Here is a 21,521-nt window from a genome sequence, read left to right as displayed (position 1 = left end):
ACACATTGGTATTAATTTATTCTATCTTACTGAGACATGTCTCACCCATTATACAATTCATCTTTTTCAGAACCTCTGTGTGATCGAGCGTAGTGAGCTCAAGGCTGGGTTTGTTGGCATAGCATTTTTGTGAGAGGGTACAAATCTTGGATGTATTTTTGGGTTTATGTTTTTAGTTTTCTGAGGTGTATATATGGATACTGGATGTTGGGAAATTTTTTTTTAGGATGTTTATATGAAACTCTGGTATATTATTGATGATGTTTATTTATTTTTCCGCTGCGTGATTGAGGTTATTGTATCAGACACAGGTGATTGGATCACATTACACCCTGGGCCCCACTTGGTAGGTTCGGGGCATGACAGAGTGGTATCAGAGCATTAGGTTGCTAGGTTTTGTAGACCCTAAGACAAATTAATACCAGAGTATAGGATCGAGTTAGGATGAGGATAGGAATGGGTAGATTAAGATATTGTCAAGAATTTTGAATTGTTTTTCGTAGCTTGGAGGCAAAAATCCCTTGACGGACTTATGTGATATTCTGATTTTGTCACGAGTTTCAAAAAACCATGATAAATCCATCGACGGTGATGTTTATGAGCACTAACCCCAGTTTTCTACGTTTATTGATTTTCCAGTTTAATATTTGTATCGATTAGGCTATGACAATGGGATTATAAAAGTCTTTTTTGTCTTGTCTTCCGAATGGATCCCAAAGATAAGGGTGTTGATGTTGGGGGAAGCAGCAACTTGGGGGCTTCCAGTGAGGATGATCTTAATACCTCTGTCGTGTTACGAGTTATAGCTTGCCAAGTCAGGAGAGAGATGAGGCAGAAGTCTAGAGAGCAGGATTGTCCACCTGCTGACCAGGGCTGTAGTATTAAGGAATTTACTCTTCTGAACCCTCCTACTTTTGCAAGAGGACCTGACCCGATAGCTGCTGAGAATTGTGTTCAGGAGATTAAGGACATGATGAGAGTACTTTGCTGTACTAACGAGTAGAAGGTTCTTTACGCCTCGTTTAAAATGATAGGGGAGGCAAAACGCTGGTGGCTTTTTGTGAATCTGCTTGAGGGACAGAGACTTGTACTAGTACCACTGACATGGGCTAGATTTAAGGAGTTGTTCTGTAGGAACCCGAACCCAAAAAATAAAATAAAATGAATATAAAAGAGAGAAATAAAGGAAAATAAAAGAAAAAGAAGGAATTTTGAAAGTGGGAACCCAAGCCGGTGATGGTTTTGTGAGCCGAAAGAAAACCAGCAACGGTTTTGGGTCAGCCAGGCTAGTCAACCACAAAATTGGCGACAGTTTTTTGGATATAGGGGAAATCGATGTTGGTTTTCCTTTAGGCCTGCTCACCTATAAATAGGTTTGAGCTCATTTTTTTTAGAGAATATCAATTCTCTCTCTTCTCTCTCCTAGGGTTTCGAAACTTTTTCACCAAAAAGCCTTTCCAAGCTCTTCTTTGCTTCCCGATTGTCTCTATCATCCACCATCTAGCAAATACACATGTTTTCACCGGTTGGAACTTCTAAGGTTTTGCTGTTTTGAGCCATTCAGGTTCATTTTTCCATAAAAAAGTAAGAAAATTTGTTTACATCAGTTATTTTTGAAATCTAAACCGGTAGAACTATAACTTAAGTTTATATGTACGATATGACTGCTTATTTGGAAAATTTTACCAAGTAGAATTGCCATTTTTTCAATTTTACAATTTTGGTAAAAACTAGGGTTTTCTTGTATCAAACTTAAAGTAGAAGATGCTTGAAACCCTTGTTTTCAATTTAAATGATATTTTACGAACCATTTACTATACTATTGTAGATTTAACCAAATGAGCGTGACATGAGATATTAAATGTAGGTATATTGAACTGAGAAATATGAGTATGAGATATGGGAATTGGAGTTCCAAATTGCTATTAGGAAATGCATAAAAGATATGTTGGCTAATTACTGAGAGATGTATGTATAGGGTTAAACCGAGAGCTGTGTGTGCTGATTTATGCCAAAGAATGAATGAAATAATGAATGAATGAAGGAATGAATGAATGAATGAAGGAATGAATGAATGAAATTGTGAAAGATACTGGAATTGCTTAAATGCTTTATGGAATGAAAACAGGTTATGGTGCTTTCATTATAAATTGTATGTATGATATATGAACCACTTTAGAAAGCTTATTACTAAGAGAGCACGGTACCGTTGCTAGAAAGAGAGATACAGTGCAACCACATGTTATTCTTGAGTTTGGGTATCTATGTGTAGTCGATTGGTGCGATGGACCACTAGTTATGTACCAAGATGGTGAAGGCCAAGTCAGGCTGGAGAAAAAGTGCGTGACTAGTGGGGTGGTCGCCAGGGCTAGTCAGGGTCTACGGACCACACACCCTTGTCATAGGGGAAGTAAATGGCATAGGTATGATGTTTCAAAGCTGGGATGAGTTCAATATGCATGTACATTATTTAGAAACTAAAATGGGTAAAGTCACAACGACAAGTACTGAGTAGAGGGATTGTACAATGTATGGGCCTATACCTTACCCTAATCTCGGGAACTCTCGCTTGTAATGCGCCGACCTATCTTTTATAGGAATTGTATATATATCTTCTATATTACAAGATTGAGAATGATTTAAATGTATAACTGTTTTCTACTGAAATAAACTTATGAAGTCACACACTGATGTAATATGATCTACCTTACTAAAAGTGTCTCACCCTAAAATACCAATCTTATTTCAGGTCTTGTAGGAAATCAGTCATAGACTACAAGAGAGATTCTAGGGTATAGTGTTTTTGTTGACTCTACGAGTCCAATCTTGTTTTGATAATGACAAATCACTTAATATTTGATCTGTGCATTGAGTTTGTGAACAGGACATAGACTAAGCATGCATGGAAAGTCAACAAATCTTGGCAAGATCCATGGAACTCAAAGAGTATGGGAATCAAGATGCAAGCGGCAAAGTTCAAGAATATCTTGGGAAAGGGTATTTAGAACTCATGTACTTACATTTTCATATGATTTAATTTGAGGTTCATTATAACTTAGAATGATTTTAGGATTCATGCATTTCATGTACATCATTAGGAAACTCTCATGGACCTTGAAATGTTTTCAAAATCATGAAAAATATGTTTTATGAAAGACCCACGAAAAGGAGTCAAGCAGATTTTTAGTCAGATATGAAAATTTGAGAAAATGGGGACTTTAGTTGCCTGAACTCAAACCTCAGTAGCCTAAAGAATTTCTTCGGTTGCTTGAAGATTAAGTTCAGTCACCTGAAGAATTAAATGGAGAAGACAGAACCTGGCCAAGGCTCTTTGGTCACCTGACCTTAGAACCTCAGGCTCCTGAAGTTGACACTTCAGGAGCCTGAAGTTGACACTTCAGGAGCCTGAAGTTGAGTTCGGTTGCCTAAACTCGCCGGAAAGCCTAAAAATCAGTTCTTTATTAAAAGACACGCGAAGTATCTTATTGATCCAACGGCTGAAATTAATTCTAAGGGTAATATACTATATATTATGAATATCAAAACCCTAGAATAATAGACAAGACACACAACAAGAAAAATATACATCTCATTGCAAGACTTGAACCCTAGAGCTAATTTTCTGCACTTCAATCTTCTTCCATCTTCTTTGGGCAAATCTCTACTGAAATAAAAAAGGCATTCATTCATCCAACTAAACTTTAATCTAGTATTAAGGTTTGATCTTTCAAGTTATTACTTTTCAAGAACCTCTCTTCTCTTTACGTGTTTATCATTAGAAAGAGGTTTTGATCTTGAGTGTGTATTCACATATAAAAATTGATTTTTGAAAAGATCATGTTTTGAGAAAAACTTGTTAGCTTGGTTAATTGATTTATGATTCAAGAAGTATATAAACACACACACACACACACACACACACACACACACACACACACACACACACACATATATATATATATATATATATATATATATATATTGTTCATAGGCCTTCTATTGAAAAAACAACGTTGATTAAAATATTGGAACTTGAAGGAAAACTTTGTGGTTTTTGTTGAGTTGTATTCAAGGCAAAGTTTTGTTAAATAGCTTACTTCAAATATACTTGTGCATCTTTACAAAGTGAATCAAGAACCCTAGTTGACTCCAAAGCATTCCAAATATATTTTCACTTGGGAGTTTTTGATTAAAAAAAAAAAAAAGGATTTGTGTGTTGAGGCATATCATACATAAAACGAGTTTATCGTTTTCATACATTCACGAGCTTCAAGTTATATCATATGTTAATGTGCTAGGAAATTGAATTGTACTCACAAGATTTTGTTAGAAGCATTGTTTTGAGTGTTATTTTCAGATTTCATTGTAAACACGATTCGGGTTGTAAACCGGGTGTAAGGAGGAAGCTGTACCACTTGTGAGCAGTGGATAAGGAGGGAGCTGTACCTCTTTTAAGCAGCAGTTTGTAAGGGAAGCTCCGTCCCACTTTAAGGAGTAAGGTTTTTAGTGAATCCTTGAGTGGTTGCTCAAGGCGAGGACGTAGGCCAAGTCGGCTAAACCTCGTAAAATCGCGATTGTCTTCTCTCTACCTTTTACTCTTTATTTTCCGCGTTATATTTAAATTGAGTATATTGCATGCATAGATAGGATTGCCACACACATACATAATTAAGCAACAAGAAGTAGTTGGCAAATTGTTAAGAAGTGTGTAAAATGAAACTAAGTGGCTTAATTATTTTTTATATGCAATTCACCCCCCCTCTTGGGATTACACCTTAATCAACATTTGGTATCAGAGCAGGTTTACTTAGACTTGATAGTTAATTTGTAAAACGATCACATGGCACACATTGGTGTAACTTCATTTGGTGAGGGATGCTCATCCACTAGACCACCCATTTTCTGTGGTGTAAATTACACCTATTGGAAACGTAGGATGAGCATATATCTACTGAACGTAGATTGGAAGGTTTGGAAAATTGTGACTAAGGGAAATCACATTCCCATGAAAGTAATTGATAAGATTAATGTACCTAAAACTGAAGATGAATATACTGAAGAGGATTGGAAGTCAGTTCAAAGTAATGCCACTGCCATGAACATACTCTTCTATGCACTAGACGTCAATGAATTTAATAGGGTAATGGCATGTAACTCAGTTAAAGAAATTTGGAAAAAATTAGAAGTTTCGTATGAAGGCACTAAGGAAGTAAAGGATAGCAGGATAGACATGCTCACAAGTGAATATGAAGCATTTAAAGTGACGGTTGATGAATCCATACAATCCATGTACACTAGATTCACACACATCATTAACTCTTTAAATGCTCTTGGAAAAACTTACCCTTCTTATGAGTTGATCAAGAAAATGCTCAGGGGATTACCTCCAGTATGGGAAGCTAAAGCTACTGCAATAGCAGAAGGGAGAAATCTTAAGGAGATGTCGATGGACGAACTCATTGGATCACTTATCACCTATGAGCTGGCGATAAACGAGAAGAAAAATGAACAAAGCAAAGCTAAGAAGGTCACTGCACTTAAGGCATCATCAAGCTGCTCAAGTGAAGGAAGTGATTCCGAAACGGATGATGACATGGCCTTGCTAACAAAAAAGTTCGGAAAGTTCTTAAAGAAGAACAAAAAGTTCAACAGAAAATTTCGGAACTCTAAATCGGAAAGTGGAGAGCAAAGCATGAAGAAAAAGAAGGAGGATCCACCAACATGCTACAATTGCCAAGAAGTTGGACACATCAAGCCCGAGTGCCCCAAAATCATAAAAGCTTCAAAGAAAAAGAAGAAGGCCCTGAAAGTCAGCTGGGATACACACAGCACTAGTAGTTCAAAATATGAATCCAGCGATGACGAGGTTGCCAATCTGTGTCTAATGGCATATGATGACTTTGAGGTACAATCATCTCGTTCATCATCTTCATACTACTAGTGAATCTGAAAATGAAAATGATATGATGTCATATGATGAATTGAAACAAGAATACCTATACACTGTTAAAATGCTTGAGAAGAAAACAAATAAAATTTTTGAGTTAAGAAGCAAAGTTAAAGAACTTTCAAATCTTGTTGAACACCAAAATGAATCCCATGCATCTTTCATAAAGGATAAAGAGTTGAAAATTGAGGAGTTAGAAAAGGACTTGAAAGACAAAGTTGAAATTATCTGTAAATTTACTGAAGGACAAAATAATTTTGAAAAGCTCTTAGGATCTCAAAGAAATTCTCTAGAAAAAGAAGGGCTCGGTTTTAATGGTAAAGAAAATATAAGGAAAAGACAACTTTACATGGGGTATTTCACAAAAGAATCAAAGTCATTTGTTCCAACTAAGAATCATTATAAATATACTACATGCTTTAAATGTAGAAGGTTGGGTCACATACAATTTGATTGTTCTTTGAAAAATAAAGATGTAAAAATTAAGAGAGTATGGAAGGTGAAAGGTCAAACTAGCACTAACCCTCCTGGACCCAAGACAATTTGGGTACCAAAGCTAGTTGTTTAATTGTGTCTTGCATATTTGCTTAAGATCCACATATTCAAAAGATAGATGGTATATGGATAGCGGATGCTCACGCCACATGACCGGAGACAAATCAAAATTCACATCCTTCACACTCAAGGATGAAGAGTTTGTTACTTTTGGAGATAATGCTAAGGGAAGGATCACAGGTGTCGGTAAAGTCGGTAATGATTCTTCACTCATTATTGATGATGTTTTATTAGTTTGAAGGTCTAAAACACAATTTATTGAGCATAAGTCAACTATGTGATAAAGGCTACAAAGTATCATTTGAAAATGACAAGTGCTTAGTTGAACACAAACTTGATAATAAGATACTGTTCATTACTAAGCGACATGAAAACGTATACACCACAAGTTTTGATAACCTAACTTCACAACGTGTAACATGCTTATTTGCTATGAATGAAATAAGTTGGATTTGGCATAGGAGACTAGGACACGCAAACATGGATTTAATTTTAAAATTAGTTAAGAAAGAATTAGTTAAGGGATTGCCCAAGACAAAATTTGTGAAAGATAAAATCTATGATGCATGCCAACTAGGAAAACAAGTAAGAACAAGCTTTAAGAAGAAGAAAGAGATCTCCACTTCTAGGCCACTTCAAATGCTGCACTTAAACTTATTTGGACCAAACCAAATTCAGAGTTTAGGAGGAAAATCATACGTTTTTGTCATAGTTGATGACTTCTCAAGATACACATAGGTACTATTCTTAGGTCATAAAGATGAAGCATGTGAAAATTTTATAAATCTATGCGAGAGAGTACAAAATGAAAAGGGATACACAATTACCAAAATTCGAAGTGATAGGGGTAGAGAGTTTAAAAATCAAGGCATGGAAGACTATTGCAACTCATTAGGAATTGCCCATAATTTTTCAACCCCTTAAACACCACAAAAAAATGGCATAGTTGAAAGAAAGAATAGATCTATACAATAAATGGCCAGAACTATGCTTAACGAACATAAATTACCCAAATACTTCTGGGCCGAGGCAGTGAATACTGCCTGCTATGTACTAAATAGAGTTCTAATTAGACCATCACTTAATAAGACTCCTTACGAGTTATGGAATGGCCATAGACCAAACATATCATGTTTTCATGTTTTTGGCTGTAAGTGTTTTGTGCTTAGAGACAATAAGCATTTAGGAAAATTCGATGTAAAATCTGATGAAGGTATCTTCCTAGGGTATGCCTTAGATAGTAAAGCCTATAAAGTATATAATAAACGAACATTGACGGTCATAGAATCTATTCATGTAGTGTTCAATGAGACAAATCCCATCCTCAAAAGAATTGATGAAGATGAACCTGAATTAAACAAGGAACGAAAAGAACTATCAATTGAGAATGATTCAGAAAATAAAAATAAACTTAGAGAACCATCCATTGAAATTGAAGAAACTACAACTGAGGTAAATGCACCATCTAGAGAATGGAAATACATAAAGAATCATCCCATAGATCAAATAATAGGAGAACCATTACGTGGAGTAGCCACTTGCTCCTCTCTTAGGAACATGGTTAGTCATTTTGCATTTTTATCACAAGAAGAACCTAGGAATGTGAGTGAAGCTATAGAGGATGAATCTTGGGTGCTATCCATGCAAGAGGAATTAAATCAATTTGAAAGAAACAGAGTATGGACTTTAGTTCCTAGACCAGATGATAAATCAATCATAGGGACCAAATGGATATATAAGAATAAGAAAGATGAAAATGGAATAGTTGTGAGAAATAAGGCTAGATTAGTAGCTCAGGGATATAACCAAGAAGAAGGTATAGATTTTAAAGAAACATTTGCCCATGTAGCTAGGATGGAAGCCATATGAATGTTATTAGCATACGCAGCTTTTAAGGATTTCAAGCTATATCAAATGGACGTGAAAAGCGCATTTTTAAATGGCTACATAAATGAGGAAGTGTATATAGAACAACCCCTAGGGTTTGAAAACCATAAGAATTCAGATCATGTTTATAAACTAACAAAGGCCTTGTACGGTTTAAAGCAAGCTCCTAGAGCTTGGTATGAAAGGCTAAGCGGATTTCTATTGGAAAATGGATTTATAAGAGGAAAGATAGATACAACCTTGTTCATAAAGGCTAAGAAAGATGATATTCTCCTAGTGCAAGTATATGTAGATGACATCATCTTTGGCGCTACTGATAAAGAATTGTGTAATGAATTTGCCAATACAATGCAAAATGAATTTGAGATGAGCATGATGGGTGAACTAAATTTCTTCCTGAGACTTCAGATTAAACAAGAAAATCATGGAATATTCATAAATCAATCAAAGTATATTAGAGACTTACTCAAAAAATTTAACATGGAAGACGGAAAAATACTAGGTACACCTATGAGCACTTCATTGAAATTAGATAAAAATGAACAAGGTATACCAGCAGATGTCAAACTATATCGTGGAATGATAGGTAGCTTGTTATACCTGACTGCCAGTAGACTAGATATAATGTTTAGTGTATGTTTGTGCGCAAGATTTCAGTCTGCTCCAAAAGAGTCTCATTTGCTAGCTGTTAAACGTATTCTTAGATATTTGATAGGAACCGTGGACATTGGGTTATGGTATCCTAAGCACACATCATTTGAGATTTTTAGTTATTCAGATGCAAATTATGCGAGTAGTAAAGTGGATATGAAGAGCACTAGTGGTACTTGTCACCTTTTAGGACACTCCTTGGTCTCTTGGTTTTTCAAGAAACAAAATTCAGTCGTTTTTTCCATAGCTGAAGCTGAATACATAGCAACAGGTAGTTGTTGTGCTCAAACGCTTTACATGAAGTAACAACTGAAGGATTTTGGATTAAGCTATGAAACAATTCCCATAAGATGTGATAATACGAGTGTAGTAAATATCTCAAAGAATCCCATATTACATTCATGAACTAAGCGTATAGAAATACGACATCACTTTCTTCATGACCATGTACAAAAAGGGGATGTAAGACTTGAGTTTGTATGCACGGATGAACAATGGGCTAATATATTCACGAAACCACTTGCGGAGGATAGATTTATACAAATTAGACCTGAATTAGGTCTCATGCATAGTCGAGAGGTTGCTTAGAATCATGTTACATGATATATTTTAGGGGGAGCAACATCTCTTACGACTTAATCACTTGAAAGTGCATATTATTAATATTTGGTATCAACATTTGGATACATTCAAAACCTTAAGATCTCTAAGGGGAGAAGAACATAAGGTTGCATCTACTCATGCTTTATTTGTTTACACATTTTTGTTGATGTCAAAAGGGGGAGAAAATCTAGAAAAGCAAAAATAATAAAATGGAAGCAAAGAGTCTTGGTAAACCTAATTTGCAAAGGGTGAGATATTCAAAGGAAGAAATCTAGCATATTACATTCATTATGAGCATATTTCATATTTCATTTGGATTCAGGCTAAACACTTCGTCTATGCACATGAGCATATTGTCATTCATTGAATATTTGATGCATTAATTGAGGGGGAGTCTTGTTAGGCGTAACCCATTATATATATATTTGCTTGTGCATTTGTCATCATCAAAAAGGGGGAGATTGTTGACTCTACGAGTCCAATCTTGTTTTGATAATGACAAATCACTTGATATTTGATCTGTACATTGAGTTTGTGAACATGACTTACACTAAGCATGCACGGAAAGTCAACAAATCTTGGCAAGATCCATGGAACTCAAAGAGTACGAGAATCAAGATGCAAGCGGAAAAGTTCAAGAATATCTTGGGAAAGGGTATTTAGAACTCATGTACTTACATTTTCATATGATTTAATTTGAGGCTCATTATAACTTAGAATGGTTTTAGGATTCATGCATTTCATATACATCATTAGGAAACTCTCATTGACCTTAAAATGTTTTCAAAATCATGAAAAATATGTTTTATGAAAGACCCACGAAAAGGAGTCAAGTAGATTTTTAGTTAGAAAACCGAACTATTTTTCAGGCAACCTAACCTCAAAAACACCTTTTTGTGTTATGTCTGTTCGGGCACCTGAAAACTTTCAGGTTGATTATTTTTTTTACCGAGGTTAAAGATGGTTAAACGGGGTTATTTTCTTTAAACTGGTTTTAAAAAAAATTTAAGAATCCCCATTTTATTCTCAATAGTTATAATTTTCACCACTTCTATATATAGGGGTTCACTTGTGAGGATTAGTAAGAGATTAGCAAATTGATTAGTGGGAAATCCTCTGAAAATTTCCAAATCCTATTTGTTGGCCTTATAAGGCATAAAATCTTGTTTTGATTCTAACAAACAAGTAGAACTTGACATATTTAGTTAAGTGATGTTATTTCAGGGTTCACATATATGAAAGTAAGGTCAAAGCGCTCACAAGGATCAAATGAAGCTTAAAGAATCAAAAGCATGGATTTAATGATGATATTTTAAGCTTGAAGAAAATGATGACATGGATGATTTGTTGAAAGCCAAAGAAAAGTTAGAAGTCAAAAGAGCCAAATAAAAGCAAAGCAAGAGAGCTCAAAAAAAGACAAAGCATGAAGACTCAAGTACCTAGAGTGTAAAAGAGCAAAGCAAGAGAGCTCAAAGAAAGACAAAGCATGAAGACTCAAGTACCTAGAGTGTGAAAAGTCTTAGAAGTCTTTATGTAAGTACTTTAATGTTTAAATATATTTTGAAATATTTTGAAACTCTTTAGAAGAAATACATCTACTTAAAGACCTATTTTAAAACTCTGAAAAATGTTTTATAAAATAGCAAAGAAAGACAGCAAAATAGATTTTGGAAACTAAAAATAAAAAAACCAGAAAATGAACTGTTCAGAAGACCGAAGTCATTGCCTAGAAGACTGAAGAGTCAACTTTAGAAGACCGAAGTTTAAGCTCATTCGTCTGAAGAATTACTTCAGAAGACCGAAGATTAAGTTCAGTCATCTGAAGATTTATTGGTGAAACATAGAAATAGACAGAATCACATTAGAAGACTGAACCCTGACTTCAGTCGACTAAATGCAGGAATTCAGAAGTCTGAACCCCAACTTCAGACATCTGACCCTGTGTCCAGTTTAATATTTTCAAAGCATTAAGGAACTTCAGTCGTCTAACCCCAATACCTCAGAAGTCTGAACACCGTTAACGGTCAAATTTTTTAAATGTTTTAAAATTTAAATATCAGTTACTTGTGCCCCAAAATTTCTAAAAACTTGAGAAATACTCTAAGTAAACTTGGGCAACACGAAAACACTTTAGAAAGCTTATAAATACATGGTTTTGCAAATCAAATTAAAAACCAAAAGACAAGGAATTGAAAAATCTGCTATAAGCTATTTTAAACCAGCTGTTCTCTCTTGTTCACATCTCTTGCAAAGCTAATATTGTTGAAATTATGAAAGAGTTGATCTTCCTAATCTATTCCTACTGCTGATGTTCATTTAAGAAAGGAATTTGGTGAATTCTACACTTGAGCTTTATTCTATTTCATATTGATATTTTTACATTGAAGTATATTGTGCTGAAATTGTATTAACTTGTTCTATGTGAGAGTATACTTGTATGCAGATTGTATCTTGTGTTTCTTGTAGTTCTTTGACATTCCAAGAAGTTTGGATCGTTGGCTAAGTGTGGGGATATCTCTTAGAGAGGCGGGCTCTAGCCTAATTGAAGGAGTGACTGAGTGAGGGGATATCACTTGGAGAGGCGGGCTCTAGCCTACTGAAAGAGTGTGTAATGGTGTTGTTCCGTTTAACAAAGGAACTGGTTTAGTGAATCCTTTGGTGATTTGCCAAAGGTGAGGACGTAGGCTAGGGATAAGCCGAACCTCATAAAAACTTGGTTTCACTATCTCTTTCCCTTACTTTTTTTACATTTAGTACATATATTAACTGTGTGGATGTTTTAAATTCCTAAATCATATATAATATATAAATTTGGAAATTAAGTAAACTTAAAGTTTAATTTTGATTTAGGATTACGGAAATCGAAAGGGAGTACATTAGTTGATTAATACTTTGTGGAAACCTCAAAGGGAGTATGTTGATTGGTTAACACCCAAAGATAAATTAACTAAGAGTTTATTTTAATTCTAAATTTTGGGAAGAGTGTGGATGTTGTGTTAAATATCAAATTGAGAAACAAATTACATTCTCTATCGGGCTTACAATTTCATTCACCACAGGGCTGCAAACAAACTAAACAACTTGATTGAATATTGCGTAGCTAATTGATTGGTTACTTACATTGCGGTTAATTAATTTGAGTGGTTGATTGAATGTTTATTTGTTTTGTGGTTGTGGATTAGATAAAGAGAATTAAGATTTTATTGTGTGATTGCTAAATCAACAAGAAATAAAGAATTCGTTGAGAGAATTAAGTTAAGTTAAAGAATTTATAAAAAATTAAAAGAAAGTTTTAAAACCCAATTCACCCCCCCTCTTGGGACTACACCTTTGTTTTCACTAGTCTTTGATACTAAGCCCAAAGCACTCAAATACCTTCATTCCTTTAAGAAATATTACATTGTGAGTGTTTTATTCATTATCCTATATTGCTAGAAACCCTCACTTGCTTGTATGCTTGTGATTTTTATTTGAGGGTTAAGCAAAGGATTTTTCCAGCGATTTAAATTTGATAAATCTTGTGTGGGAAAAATCCTATAGCTAAGTGAGTCTTTGCATTGTTATTGCAAGACTCATTTGGGCTTGTATTTTTGTGTGTACAAAAATCTTTTTACAAGCTTATTTTTAAATATCTCCCTGTGCTTTAATATTGAGAAAATATTGTTTAGAGATATTTAGAATACTTTTGGTAAAAATCTTTGAAACCCTAAGCTTGTGATTAAGATATAATGATACATAGTTTCAAAGATAGTTCTAGAATACACTCTTGTACTTGATTAGATAAAGTCATTATTCTGACTATTGATTGCACACATAGAGCACTGAGCTTATAGTTCCTATACGTTTGGTGTGCATTGATTATATTGTGCGTATTGTAGTACATACCTGCTTAGTTGAGAAGCACATTTCCGTGTACGTAAATTTACATTTGTTGTATTCCAGGCGTGGGCCTGAAGAGGGAGACTAGCCCTATTGAATAGTCCTGAATTGGCTTAAACCTGATTAGGAAAGCTAGGTGCACCATCCTGGTAAGGTATAGTTTGAGGTCGGTCCCGCTAATTGACCTAGTTGTAATCGGTGCCACTCCACCCATTAAATGAGCATTAGTCGAATCCTCGAACTTGCGAGCTATAGGCGGGGACGTAGGCAGTATTGGCCAAACCCCGATAACATATCGTGCGTGTACTTTATATTTTCGCAATTTATTTTCTGCACGTGTATGTTATATTATGAATGCTACGCATGATTTATTTTCTATATATTATTTTCATTTGCACAATTGGTATATGCTAGAATGACCCTAGGTAGAGATATACTGTTGTTGGATTAGTTGAACCTTGCAGTTAACTTTTTAAATACCCAATTCACCCCCCTCTTGGGAATATACCAAAGCCAACAATATGATTATCAAGCAAGTTTTGAAAGTCAACCGTTTAAATTGAGGGTTTTGAGCTTAGGGTTGTGTTAATAGCTATTATTTTCAAAAATGAACCGACTAAAGTAAAAAAAAAAAAAAGGCTACAAGATTTGAGTAATGGATTATCTAGATAATTTAACTAGTTGAAATGGTTGGTTGGAGTTGTTTTACATTTTCTAAAATTGGTCAAGGTGAGTAGGGTTAATTATCTCCGTTTTTCTTACTAACCCTCATTTTGAGTATTAGATAAATTATGAAGATAATTTAACCTATATTTTTAGTAAAGCAGATAATGAACATGGATTGAATTATTATTTTGGTAGTTATATAAATATGTGTATTATTCAAATCGTGTGGCATAAGAAAAAAATGAAAATACCATGTTAAGTTATGAAATATGTATAATATGTTGAAATACTGAAATGCGTTGGGATTATATTGTATTTAAAATTGTTTAATCAGAACAGAGTATTAATGTTAAATTGCAATATATGGTTTAAGAACTCCGGTGGACCATAGTACACACAGTACCATTGCGAGAGTTATAAAGTGCTTAGTGCAACCACATGTCTTTGAGAGAGTGTTGGTATTGAATAGTCGATTAAGCTGTGGAGGGTAGAGTTCCTCCTAGAGTTTAGACCAGCATGGGAAAGCCAATCGGACTAGAAGATTGAAGAGTTGGGAATTGATTTAACTCTGGTGGGCCGACGAGGGTTAAGTCCAGCCTATGTGCCGCACAACCTGTCATGAGGGGAAGCATGTAGATTTTTATCCATCTGGCAGTGAGTTCTAAATTCATATTTGTAGATTTAATCAAGGTATAATGGAACAGTGCGTGTAAATACATAACGGTGAATGTGAATACTGAATATATAAAGATAAAGGATGTGAAATGTGATAATAGAGTATGTGATAGGAGAATAGAGCATGTAAAAATAGAGATTATGAAGAGTTGAGTTTTACAGAGATAACAACATATACAGAGTAAGGTAACATAGTGCTAAATGTATTAAATATAGTACTATTATATGTATTTGGGGCGAAGTAAACTCTCCGCCTAAGGGCTTACTGAGAAATGTGAGTGTCTTGATAGGTATTAGTTGTAGCCGTACCAAGTTGCATAACATATTAGAGCAGAGGGAAGCTACATGTATGGCTGTGTAATCTCCCCTATCCTTGGGAACTTTCGCTTATAAATAATTGTGTGTGTGTGTGTGTGTGTGTGAGTACGGTCTGAGAATGATTTTATAACTGTAGTCAATTAACAACTGATAATATTTCGTATACACTAAACTCATGATAGTCACACACTGGTATTAATATATTCCGTCTTATTGAGATGTGTCTCACCCGTTATACAATTCATCTTTTTCAGGACCTCCGTGTGATTGAGCTTAGCGAGCTCGAGGCTGAGTTTGTTGGCATAACATTTTTGTGAGAGGGTACAGATCTTGGATGTATTTTTGGTTTTATGTTTTTAGTTTTCTGAGATGTATAGATGGATACTGGATGTTGGGAATTTTTTTTTTTTTTTGGATGTTTATATAGAACTCTAGTATATTATTGAGGATGTTTATTCATTTTTCCGCTGCGTGATTGAAGTTATGGTTTCAGACACAGGTGCTCGGATCACATCACACCCTGGGCTCCACTTGGCTGGTTCGGAACGTGACAGGTCAACCCCATATAGGCCAGAACGATTTATGCCCGCGCCACATACAGTTGGTGTCAATTCCTTAAAAGCCAGAGCAATTCACGCTCGCGCCATAACTCCCCAATAAATGACCATACATCCTCGAGTCAACTTCTGCCACTATAAATAGGGACTCAAGTGAGAGGCCAAGGTATATCATTCATAACCACACTTTATTGTGGCATATCACCTCTCTGAAGTCGTCCCTTACTTAGACATCAAGAGATCTCCCAGAGTACACCCTAGGTCCTCCAAGCCACGTTTGTTTTCATCCGTTTCACGTTTTCAAAAATCAGAAGGCTCGTCGGAGGTCATCGCATTTTTATCTCGCAACAAAAGTGTTAGAAGGGCAAACAAAGCAAATAATTATTTAAAGAAACTTTAGAATTTTGCATTGACCTCTTTTCGAAGAAATGGAAATATATGCCATTTATCTTTGTTTCGGTATGCAAACAGACCACTTATGACTATTAGCATTTTTTTTCATGGTTTAAATCTTTAAGGTCATAATTTCTCGTCTCCGTAAAAATATTTTGCCCGTTCGTAATAATTTTTTGTTATTTGAAAAAAAATGATCATTTAAAAGTTTAAGTCTTTCAAATATAAATTTTTCTAGAATTGAAAATTCTTGTAAAGTTTGAATCTTATATATTTTTTTAAAAGAACTAGGTTTTCAAATGGTAAAACTTTATAAGCTCAAACCACAAAAAAATTGCAATATGTAAGGTAAAATTATGAGCATTTGTCTTTGAATTTTGAAAAGATTATTTTGGAAATTTACATTATGAAATAAATATTTGAAAAAGAGTCGAACTGTTATTTTACTGTTAAAACACATTAAAAAAAATATGCTTTACGAATGTGCGCCGTAATTAAATGGTGAAAGTATCAAATACAAAAGAAATTCAACTTTTTTGGTAAAAAAAAAAGTATAAAAGAAATTTAATAATTTTTGAATTCTCGAGCAAGGTAAATACTGCATCTGCAGTATGTCATATTTAAATGATGAAATATAAAAGCTCATTCGGGCCAGTTCAAGTGATAAGGGTGATTTGTGACTTTGGGGACCCCAAGGTTTCAGATTTGATTCCCCCTTTTGAGACATTATGCCGATGAATTATTGAGTGTGCGTCAATGGGGGGCGGTTTTCACCTCCTGGGTTTGGTGTTGCATCATAGTGTTCAAAGTGATGCAATGATGACTTCAGGTTATCCAAAAAAAAAAAGTGATTTTGACTAGAAGATGATGATTTGATATTTATTTATTGACCTAAATGATGCCATATAATTTGTTTTATTTATAGGTAGAAAAACAATGTCATTCTTGGCAAGCACAAAATCATGGGTCATGTTGCTGGTGACTTGGAGCTAGCACATGAGCTTTTTTGTTTTTCCTATTGCTTCCATATTATGTAAAATGGCACCATTTTTTCATTCATTCTTTCCTTTTTTTTTTTTTTTTCTTTTTTTCTTTTTTGTATTTTCCCACTAAGTAACAGGCAACCTCACTCCCACAGTGAATAGTTGTCGTCGTTGCATCAAATAAACTATCAAAATTGAGAGTTCGACTATATATTTAATGAACTAAAGTATAAGTTAGAAATTGTAAAATTCATTAATTCAGAGCTACATCTCCACTTAAAATTGTGCTACTAGTTTAAATATCACATTGTCAAACATGGCCTTGAATTATGCATAAATAGAGTACTTTATCTACCATAAATTATTGATAAGACTATCAGTATAAGGTGAATTATCGAACTTTTTGTGGTAATTAAAGTAGGCAAGATTAAACATGAAAGAAATTGCATAATTTTTATTTCTTATAAAAGAAAAAGTGGCATCTTAGATTTAAGTGATGTCTAATAAAAGAGAGTGATTTGGCCTATATTTAATGACTTAAATGATGCAATATCTAGAGATGTTATTCTTCCCACACATGATTAGGAGTCATCTTGCAAGTCATGCGAAAACTCCACGTGACTCATGAACTACACTTTTTTTTCACCTATAGTTTCGAAAATCATCAGAATCTCTCTCTCTCTCTCTCTCTCTCTCTCTCTCTCTCTCTCTCTCTCACACACACACACACACACACACACACACACACACACACCTACCTAACAATCAAAATTGAAACTATTGCCATATTATTTGTTAAGAAAATTTGATTAAAAGGTTGAAAAATGATTGCTAATCACTTTTGTGGACATTTGAAGCAAAGATCTTGCTATTTGTTATCGTGTTACAATTCTTGTAACCATGACATATGGATTTAATTTATTATTCTGACTTGGAGTGAGTTTCAATTAATGTGGATTTAGTTATGGAGATGTCACAGGATGGTATATGATGTCACTGTAATGTTATAGTGGATCTAGACAGTTGCCATGATATCGTTCTCAAGCTATTATGTATAATTATTAGACCCTTACTTGTTTACTCATAGTGAAGAAGAATACTTTAGAGAAATTACTTTTAGGAAATAATATCTGAGTGACCTGTCTTCCTTGATATCCTTTTGAGAACAAAGTGAGCACTTTAAGGAGAGCTTACAAGGGGTAGGCTTTTAACATCCTTGAAGGGTGTCTTGATCATCCATGTGGGATTTGGAGCCAAATCAATGACTAATTGGAGAATAAACATGTGTGTTACTTTTAGTTCAGAGGTTGAGACTTACACTTGTTTTGGCCCTATACTCTTAGGAGGTATTTTCTTATATTGTTTGGACTATTGAAGGATGTTGATCCTTTTTATGCTTTACCCTTGGGCTCTAATCCTTGCACAAACATGACTTTGCCACACCTAGGTAAATCAAGAAAATGGTGGTTCCTTATAGCATTTGAAATCTACAGCCCCTTGACATGCTGTATGAGAGCATGTTTATCTATTCAAAGGTGAAATGAATTTTTTTTTTTTTATTTTATGTTGTGAGCATCAACTTGATTGTGGGAATTCGATTCAGAACATTGAGCAGGGGAAGGGCTAAGCTACCTTTGAATGGGTGTGGTTTCTCCATCTTTTATTGTCATGTGACTCATTGTGATTAGTGAAGCCAAAATTAGTCTTCATTAATGGACTAACTTGTAGAAAATAAGATGATTGACTATACCCTATATCTTTATATGAGGGGATGAGTGTTGTAATGCCCCGACCCTTTATAGGGTCCCGAAGTGCTACTATACCTGTATAATACACTTGTCTCTGATAATCATACATATACAACCCGCCCTAAAAGGGACATACAGGTGTTTCATACTGAACTGTAATCTCATGCACAGCGGAAAACATAAACATTCATACTAAATCTAATAGACAAACCAAAGTTTTTAATTGTATCCTTATATACATACGATCGTACTTAAAACATAACCCGTTCTTACAATCCCCAAAAGGACATTATGAACTAAGTCTACTATGTGTACAAAACACTTACGTAAACTACACACAAAACTATGCTCCAAGTCCCTTTAGAAACTAAGACCTGTGCCCTGTAGGACCTGAAACAAAGATTGTATTTTGGGGTGAGACACTTCTTAGTAAGGTGGAAGATATTATATCAATGTGTGACAACATGTATTTAAACCAGTGGAAAGCAGTTACATATTTAAAAGCATTCTCAATCTTGTAATATAGGAGATAAATGTATAATTCTGGAAATATATAGTTTAGCATCATAACAAGCGAGAGTTTCGGAGGTTAGGGTAGGGTACAGAGCCATACATTGTACAATCCCTTCGTCCGGTACTCAAACCTGTGACTTTTTTGGTTTTTAAATCATATATATGCATATTTAGAACACCGTCCAACTTTGAAACTTCATATCTAATGCCAATATTACCCCTTGGCGCGGGTTGTGCGATCATAAATCCCTGAACAAGCCCTACCTCGCGCAGGCACTGTTAGTCATTATGATTACTATAGTCCGATTGAATCCACCTGGTCCATTAATCCACTAGTGGCCACAGCTACCCAGTCGACTATCTCGATACCCACACTAAAAATCATATGTGTGGTTGCACTATATCTAGATTATAGCAACGGTACCACACTCACATATATAAAGCTTTTTAAGGCTTTCAGATATTTAAGTTTTTTAAGGCTTTCATAGTAACAAGATGCGGTCCCAATATCATATACACAATTTACAATAAAAAAATTAACTTGTTTCCAATTCATAAATCACCTATACAGTTCTAGTATTTTCACAAACTCATTCATTCATACTATGGTATAAACCGACACACACACTCTTAGTTTAACCCTTTTCACATACAAAGCTCAATATATAACCGACACCTATTTTCCACATTTTTAGATAGAAAAATGGAACTTCAGTTCCCATAGTTCATATACGTATTTAAACAAATTCACATATTCCATTTCATATCATATGTCACACTCATTTGGTCAAAAATTTGCTATATATAGTATATAACTCGAAAAGTAACATTTAAATGGAAAACAAAGGGGTTTAAGCATCTCCTATGTTAAGTTTACAGTAAATAAATAAGTTTTTAAAAGTTTGGAGATCATACGTAAAAAACCTTATTTTTACCAAAACCGTAAAATCGTAAAACTGGTATTTTTACCTAGTGAAACTTTGCAAATAAGCAGACAATACGTGTATATAAACATAAGCTAACTTTCTAGCGGTTTAGATTTCTAAAAAAATAGATTTAAAAAAATCCCCTTACTTTTTCCCGAACACTGAAACACGAACTACACAGCTCCAAAACAACGAGCTGAGTTCTTAGAACCTAAAAGCCAAAGAACAATACTTCAACACAATCCTATTTACTACAGATCTATCGAACCAAAAATGAACTTAGACCCTTACCTCGATTTCGACATAAAACCTAAAAATCCTCAAAATGAAGATCTGATCCGCTACAATCATAGAGGTTTTCCCCTTGATCCACTAGTAACCTTCGATCATCGAAATGGGTGACGAACGGTGAAGGATCGAAGAGAGAGAGAAACAGAGTTCATCGATTCTAGAGAGAGAGAGAGAGAGAGTTTTGGGTTTCTTAACCCCTAAGCAATGAAAAATGATATTTATAGACCCCTTGACCTGGTCAAATTCGTCGATGAGTGGTGCCTTCGTCGACGAGCCACAAAAGGTTCTTCATCGACGAACCCCTTTCTTCATCGACGAACCCTAGTTTGATATTTTTTCCCTGTCGGTCAGGATCTCTTCATTGCCGAGACTCTTAATTTTGATGACGAACCTTGTAAGGGCATTCATTGATAAGAACCTTGGCTTCATCGACAAAGCTTGCCAAAATCACCTTTTTATCCTTTTCTAATTTATTTCCTTATTTTATGGGTTCGGATCTCTACAATCTCCTCTCCTCATAAAAATTTCGTCCTCAAAATTTGTTAACTTTTTCTAGGCATAACCTTACCTTATGACTCAATTCTATAGAAGAGTTGGCGGGTACCCACAAAGCTGCTTCAACCTAAGTTTATTACATATGGTGAAAGAATGTTGTGGTTACAATGTGATGCTTCGTGGGATTACAATACATATACCAAACTCTCCCGAAAACCATATCTAAAATAACCTGAACCACCTATTCTACTTACCTGTCTAACTCTAAATATCTCTAAATAACTAAGGGTACTTCTGGCGTATCTCTGACTCTAATTCCAATGAAGCTTACTCCACTGCATGATTATGCCATAATATGTTTACTATCGGTATCTCCTTAGTCCGTAACTGCTGCACCTTATGATCTAATATTTTTACCTGAACCTCTTTGTATG

The sequence above is a fragment of the Malania oleifera genome, chromosome 2 (genome assembly GCF_029873635.1).
Source record: "Malania oleifera isolate guangnan ecotype guangnan chromosome 2, ASM2987363v1, whole genome shotgun sequence".
Lineage (NCBI taxonomy): Eukaryota > Viridiplantae > Streptophyta > Magnoliopsida > Santalales > Ximeniaceae > Malania > Malania oleifera.
The sequence above is the reverse complement of the archived record's forward strand: the minus strand, read 5'-3'. Positions refer to the sequence as shown.